Source organism: Entelurus aequoreus, linkage group LG10, assembly GCF_033978785.1.
Source record: "Entelurus aequoreus isolate RoL-2023_Sb linkage group LG10, RoL_Eaeq_v1.1, whole genome shotgun sequence".
Classification (NCBI taxonomy): domain Eukaryota; kingdom Metazoa; phylum Chordata; class Actinopteri; order Syngnathiformes; family Syngnathidae; genus Entelurus; species Entelurus aequoreus.
Window position 1 is genome coordinate 51,540,314 of NC_084740.1, and position 7,221 is coordinate 51,547,534.

The following is a 7,221-nucleotide window of genomic DNA, read 5'->3' on the forward strand; positions in this document are numbered from 1 at the left end:
ATGTTTTAAATAGGTTAAAATACAATCTGCACTTTGTTAGAATATATAACAAATTGGACCAAGCTATATTTCTAACAAAGACAAATCATTATTTCTTCTAGATTTTCCAGAACAAAAATTGTAAAAGAAAATCAAAAGACTTTGAAATATGATTTAAATTTGATTCTACAGATTTTCTAGATTTGCCAGAATATTTTTTTGGAATTTTAATCATAATAAGTTTGAAGAAATATTTCACAAATATTCTTCGCCGAAAAAACAGAAGCTAAAATGAAGAATTAAATTAAAATGTATTTATTATTCTTCACAATAACAAAAATAAATTTACTTGAACATTGATTTGAACTGTCAGGAAAGAAGAGGAAGGAATTTAAAAGGTAAAAAGGTACATGTGTTTAAAAATCCTAAAATCATTTTTAAGGTTGTATTTTTTCTCTAAAATTGTCTTTCTGAAAGTTATAAGAGGCAAAGTTAAAAAAATAATGAATTTATTTAAACAAGTGAAGACCAAGTCTTTAAAATATTTTCTTGGATTTTCAAATTCTATTTGAGTTTTGTCTCTCTTAGAATTAAAAATGTCGGGCAAAGCGAGACCAGCTTGCTAGTAAATAAATACAATTTAAAAAATAGAGGCAGCTCACTGGTAAGTGCTGCTATTTGAGCTATTTTTAGAACAGGCCAGCGGGCTACTCATCTGGTCCTTACGGGCTACCTGGTGCCCGCGGGCACCGCGTTGGTGACCCCTGTACTAGACAGTGTCACGACTTGGTCCTTGGGGTTTGTTAACCCGGAAGGCAACGGAAAGTTGGCGCGGGCAAGGCGTGAATGTGAGTACATTTTTTAATTAATCCATCAAAAAAGGAACAAACAAAAAGCGCTCACAGCGGAGGTACAAAACTTGGCTAATGAAAACAAAAGACTTGCACAAAGGCAAAAAAAACTATGAACATGAAACGAAAACTTACTTGGCGTGGAACTGTGAACATGACATGAAGCAGAGTGATGATAAAGTGTGATGTCGCCAGGCAGACTAACTGAAAACAATGGGCTTAAATAATACAGACATTATTGACAACAGGTGTGTGAGTCCGAACGTGAAAACAGGTGCAACTAATCGGTCGTCATGGTGACAAAACAAGAGTGCACAAAGAGTCCAAAAACAAAACCGAACATAACTAAAACAAAACATGATCACACAGACATGACAGACAGCTTATCTTTTAGTAGTAAGTAAGCAAACAAAGGCTCCTAATTTAGCTGCTGACATATGCAGTAACATATTGTGTCATTTATACACCTATTATTTTGTCAAAATTATGAAGGACAAGCTGTAAAAATGTCCTTCATAATTTTAACATTAAATGAACTACTTGTTCATTTACAGTTAATATCTGCTTATTTTCTGTTTTAATATGTTCTATCTACACTTCTGTTTGAATGTAATAATCACTTATTTTTTTCTTCTTTGATACTTTACATTAGTTTTGGATGATACCACAAATTTAGTTATTGATCTGATACCAAGTAGTTACAGGATCATAAATTGGTCATATTCAAAGTCCTCATGTGTCCAGGGACGTATTTACTGACTTTATAAACATAATATGAATTTTAAAAAAAAGGAAAGATAGATTTTTTGACGATAAAAAACATTGACATATTCATAGCAGTATCGACTAGATACGCTATTGTACTTGGTATCATTACAGAAGATGTAAGGTGTAGATCCACCCATGACATTTGTTTACATTCAGGCACGCTAGCTTTTGTTAGCGGTGACGCCAGTGAGCTATTGTATCCTCCTACGGTGTGTAGTGAAGCATGTTTAGCTATTCCTCGTCCTGCAGTGATAATGATACTTGTGAGAAACTCAAGTAGCTAAAACACTGCTTACTGTAGATTGTTTTTCAATGTCATGACGTGATGGCGCGCCGTCATGCCCAAGTACCGGTACTTTTCAAACAGAGTATAGTAGCGTTTTTTATTCATTAGTACCGCGATACTATACTAGTACCGGTATACCGTACAACCCTACTTCTTAGTTAACAGAGCCTCTTAATGAAAGACACCTTATGTCCTATTAGCGTATTTTCCGGACTATAAGGCGCACTTAAAATCCTTTTTGTTTTCTCAAAACTCGACAGTGCGCCTAATGTGCGGAATAATTCTGGTTTTGCTTACCGACCTCGAAGCAATTTTATTTGGTACACGGTGTAATGATAAGTGTGACCAGTAGATGGCAGTCAAACAAAGATACGTGTAGACTGCACTATAATGGCAACATGATTCAAGTAAACAACACCAAATTGTATACGTTCTATTGAAAATATAGAACATTACACACGGCGCTCAAAAATCTATCAAAATGTTTTAGTAGGACTTTGGTAAGCTATGAAGCCACACCACTTGATGGATTGTACTGTGCTTCAACATAGCAGTATTATTATGCTGTGTGTATAAGGTAAGACATATTATCTGGCGTTTTGTTTCGCAATATTATGCAAAAGCAACTTTTCTTAGCTTCTGGTACCTGCTGATCCGTATTTGGGATCTGCATAAATCCAGAAAAATTGTAAGCATCCGCCTTTGTAGTCCGTGCAGACACCGTAGTCGATAAGCTTCTTCTTTTTCTCTATCTTCTTATGTGACATTCATCCTCCACTGTTGCCATTTCTAATATAAAGTAGTGTAAAGTTAAACCGGACACATTTCGGGTGTTGTTGTTGTTTCCAAATGAGGAGATGCTGCTCCGTTATTGATTGAAGTAAAGTATGAATGTCATTAAAACAGTTAGCGCCATCTTTTGACACTTCTTCCACTCCCATCCTTGCACGCTACACCGCTACAACAAAGATGACGGGGAGAAGACGCTGTCCAAGTGGAGGCACGTAAATAAGACCGCCCACAAAACGGCGCATCCTGAAGCGACTGTCAGAAAGCGGCTTAAAGAGGATCTGTAAAACATCATCTATGCAACATTTTGACCACAGAACCACCATTACATGTTATGTACACCACAAGGAAGTCTTTTACATTTAGAAAAAAATAATAATATGACTTCTTTAATGCGCCTTATACATGAAAAAAGATCAAAAATAGACCATTCATCTGCAGTGCGCTTTATAATCCGGTGTGCCCTATGGTCCGGAAAATACGGTAGTTTCATCTGGTTTGGTAGCCAATATCTGTTCAATATCTAACCAACTCAGGTGGCCTGTAAATCAATGCACGTCTTCATGCAAAATTGGTAAACGCTATTGAGGTGAGCCATTGCATGAAATCAAAAGCCTATTAGCCTTTCTTTAAAGTGCTTCATATGTGTGCCAGGAATGAAGCTTTGATCCAAAATGAATGTCTGTTTCCTGTACTTTGAGGTGGATGATACATTCACTGTGACATGGAGGCATGGTAGACAAAAAGGGGAAATGAGACTTAGCTGGGAAAGTCTTTGTATGTCGTCACAATGTCCTGATTCACCAAAGGATCTGGGCTTGGGCAGTACAACAACCGGAAAAGACGTATAGGATGTTTAAACCCTACAATCGCCTTGCTTCAGCACAAGTTACAAATTATATAACTTAAAGGCCTACTGAAAGCCACTACTACCGACCACGCAGTCTGATAGTTTATATATCAATGATGAAATCTTAACATTGCAACACATGCCAATACGGCCGGGTTAACTTATAAAGTGCAATTTTAAATTTCCCGCGAAACTTCCGGTTGAAAACGTCTATGTATGATGACGTATGCGCGTGACGTCGATGGTTGAAACAGAAGTATTGGGACACATTGTATCTCAATACAAACAGCTCTGTTTTCATCGCAAAATTCCACAGTATTCTGGACATCTGTGTTGGTGAATCTTTTGCAATTTGTTTAATGAACAATGAAGACTGCAAAGAAGAAAGTTGTAGGTGGGATTGGTGTATTAGCGGCTGGCTGCAGCAACACAACCAGGAGGACTTTGAGGTGGATAGCAGACACGCTATCCGACGCTAGCCGCCGACCGCATCGATGATCTGGTGAAGTCCTTCGTCGCGCCGTCGATCGCTGGAACGCAGGTGAACACGGGTGCTGATGAGCAGATGAGGGCTGGCGTAGGTTGAGCGCTAATGTTTTTATCATAGCTCTAATGAGGTCCCGCAATAAAAGTTCACCTCCAGGCAGCTACAACCCTAAACTAACACCCTCCCCGGATTGCTAATAATCAAATGTAAACAATCAAATGCAGATCCTACCCCCCCCTGATTGTAAATCATGTAAATAATTCAATGTGATTATTTTGTGTGATGACTGTATTATGATGACAGTATATATCTGATAGTATATATCTGTATCATGAATCAATTTAAGTGGACCCCGACTTAAACAAGTTGAAAAACTTATTCGGGTGTTACCATTTAGTGGTCAATTGTACGGAATATGTACTTCACTGTGCAACCTACTAATAAAAGTCTCAATCAATCAATCAATCAGTTAGCTTCAATGGCGTCGCTGGCAACAGCATTGCTAGGCTTCGACAGGCGGCACAGCATTAACCGTGTGGTTACAGGTCCAGTGTTTGGTTCGGTGTCTCCTGATAGTAGTATTGTTGATTTTCTGTCTATCCTTCCAGTCAGGGGCTTATTTATTTTGTTTCCATCTGCATTTAAGCACGATGCTATCACGTTAGCTCCGTAGCTAAAGTGCTTCACCGATGTATTGTCGTGGAGATAAAAGTCACTGTGAATGTCCATTTCGCGTTCTCGACTCTCATTTTCAAGAGGATATAGTATCCGAGGTGGTTTAAAATACAAATCCGTGATCCACAATAGAAAAAGGAGAAAGTGTGGAATCCAATGAGCCCTTGTACCTAAGTTACGGTCAGAGCGAAAAAAAGATACGTCCTGCACTGCACTCTAGTCCTTCACTCTCATGTTCCTCATCCACGAATCTTTCATCCTCGCTCAAATTAATGGGGTAATCGTCGCTTTCTCGGTCCGAATCGCTCTCGCTGCTGGTGTAAACAATGGGGAAATGTGAGGAGCCCTTCAACCTGTGACGTCACGCTACTTCCGGTACAGGCAAGGCTTTTTTTATCAGCGACCAAAAGTTGCGAACTTTATCGTCGATGTTCTCTACTAAATCCTTTCAGCAAAAATATGGCAATATCGCGAATTGATCAAGTATGACACATAGAATGGATCGGCTATCCCTGTTTAGACTGATATACTGATATACTGATATACGATATATATCAGATTTCATCATTGATATATAAACTATCAGATATAGACTGCAACGCATCGTACGTGCTGCGGAGAAGGTGATTGGCTGCAAGCTCTCATCCCTCCAGGACTTGTTCTCCTCCAGGACCAGGAGGCGTGTGGGTCGGATCACAGCTGACTCTTCTCACCCTGGACACACACTATTCTCCCCTCTCCCCTCAGGCAGGAGACTACGCTCCATCCAGACCCACACCTCCCGCCACCTGAACAGTTTTTTCCCCTCGGCCATCAGGCAAATGAACAAGAACTCCTAACAGCAGCTCCTTGAATTCCTTGAATCCCTTCTAAGTCTATCTGATAGCTCAGTCACAGCTCTTTTTATACCAAATATGTGTTATGTGTTTTATGTCGCACGTTTGCACCAAGAAAAATTCCTAGTTTGTGAACCCGTTCTCAAACAATGGCAATAAAACTATTCTGATTCTGATAAAAAAAATGTAATTTCAGTAGGCCTTTAATTCAAAGAATGGTTCTAATGACTGTAATGAGAATGAATATCACATTTTAAACAGAGATGTGATTCAAAAGGTCAATGTGCTTTTATTTGTGGACAAAGTCTCTTTGTTGACTTTATCGGCAGGTTACACTTTGGCAACCAGCTGTGATGTCACTTTATTTAGAAAGCTGACACAGCTATCACCATTCCTCCAAACCCTTTGGTGGAAACGCAAGCCAGTTCAGGGCTTATCATTCCAGAATGTGCTGTGCTGAGCTGACCGGAACATGTACACATTTTAGGGAACACCGTAACGAATTAAAGAGTACCACCCCTAAATGCTCGCATAAGTAGACAAGTAGTCTACTCTATTTCATTCTAAAAATGCATTTCAACCTTTAACCCCGAGGAGATACACGGAAACACATTCTTTGACAAGCATGGTTCTGTTGGCTCCTGTTGCCAAACGTGGGAGACAAGGACATGAGACTAGTGTTTGAATTGGTGTTATCTCAGGCGCACGTGATCACGTTTGCAGCAAGAGGCTTTATGACTCACTTTTGCCTCCAGGCTCGCCATGCTTGTCTGGCCTCGCTGATGGGCTCCTGATCCGGCCGGAAAGTTATGTTGATGTGCTGTGAGTAAACACACATAAAACAATTATTAAGAGTAGAAAGCAGACTTCCTCCAAACCAGGGACACCAACCTTTTTGAAACCAAGAGCTACTTCTTGGGTACTGATTAATGCGAAGAGCTACCAGTTTGATACACACTTAAATAAATTGCCGAAAATAGACAAATTGCTCAATTTACCTTTAACTCTATGTTATTATTAATAATTAATGATATTTACACTTAATTGAACGCTTTAAAAGAGGAGAAAACACGAAAAAAATGACAATAAAATTTTGAAACATAGTTTATCTTCAATTTCGACTCTTTAAAATTCAAAAAAAAAAAAGAGAAATACTAGCTAATTTGAATCTTTTTGAAAAAATAAAAAAAATAATTTATGTAACATCGTTAGTAATTTTTCCTGACTAAGATTAATTTTAGAATTTTGATGACATGTTTTAAATAGGTTAAAATACAATCTGCACTTTGTTAGAATATATAACAAATTGGACCAAGCTATATTTCTAACAAAGACAAATCATTATTTCTTCTAGATTTTCCAGAACAAAAATTTTAAAAGAAATTCAAAAGACTTTGAAATAAGATTTAAATTTGATTCTACAGATTTTCTAGATTTGCCAGAATAATTTTTTGGAATTTTAATCATATTAAGTTTAAAGAAATATTTCACAAATATTCTTCGTCGAAAAAACAGAAGCTAAAATGAAGAATTAAATTAAAATGTATTTATTAAAAATTTACTTGAACATTCATTTAAATTGTCAGGAAAGAAGAGGAAGGAATTTAAAAGGTAAAAAGGTACATGTGTTTAAAAATCCTAAAATAATTTTTAAGGTTGTATTTTTTCTCTAAAATTGTTTTTTCTGAAAGTTATAAGAG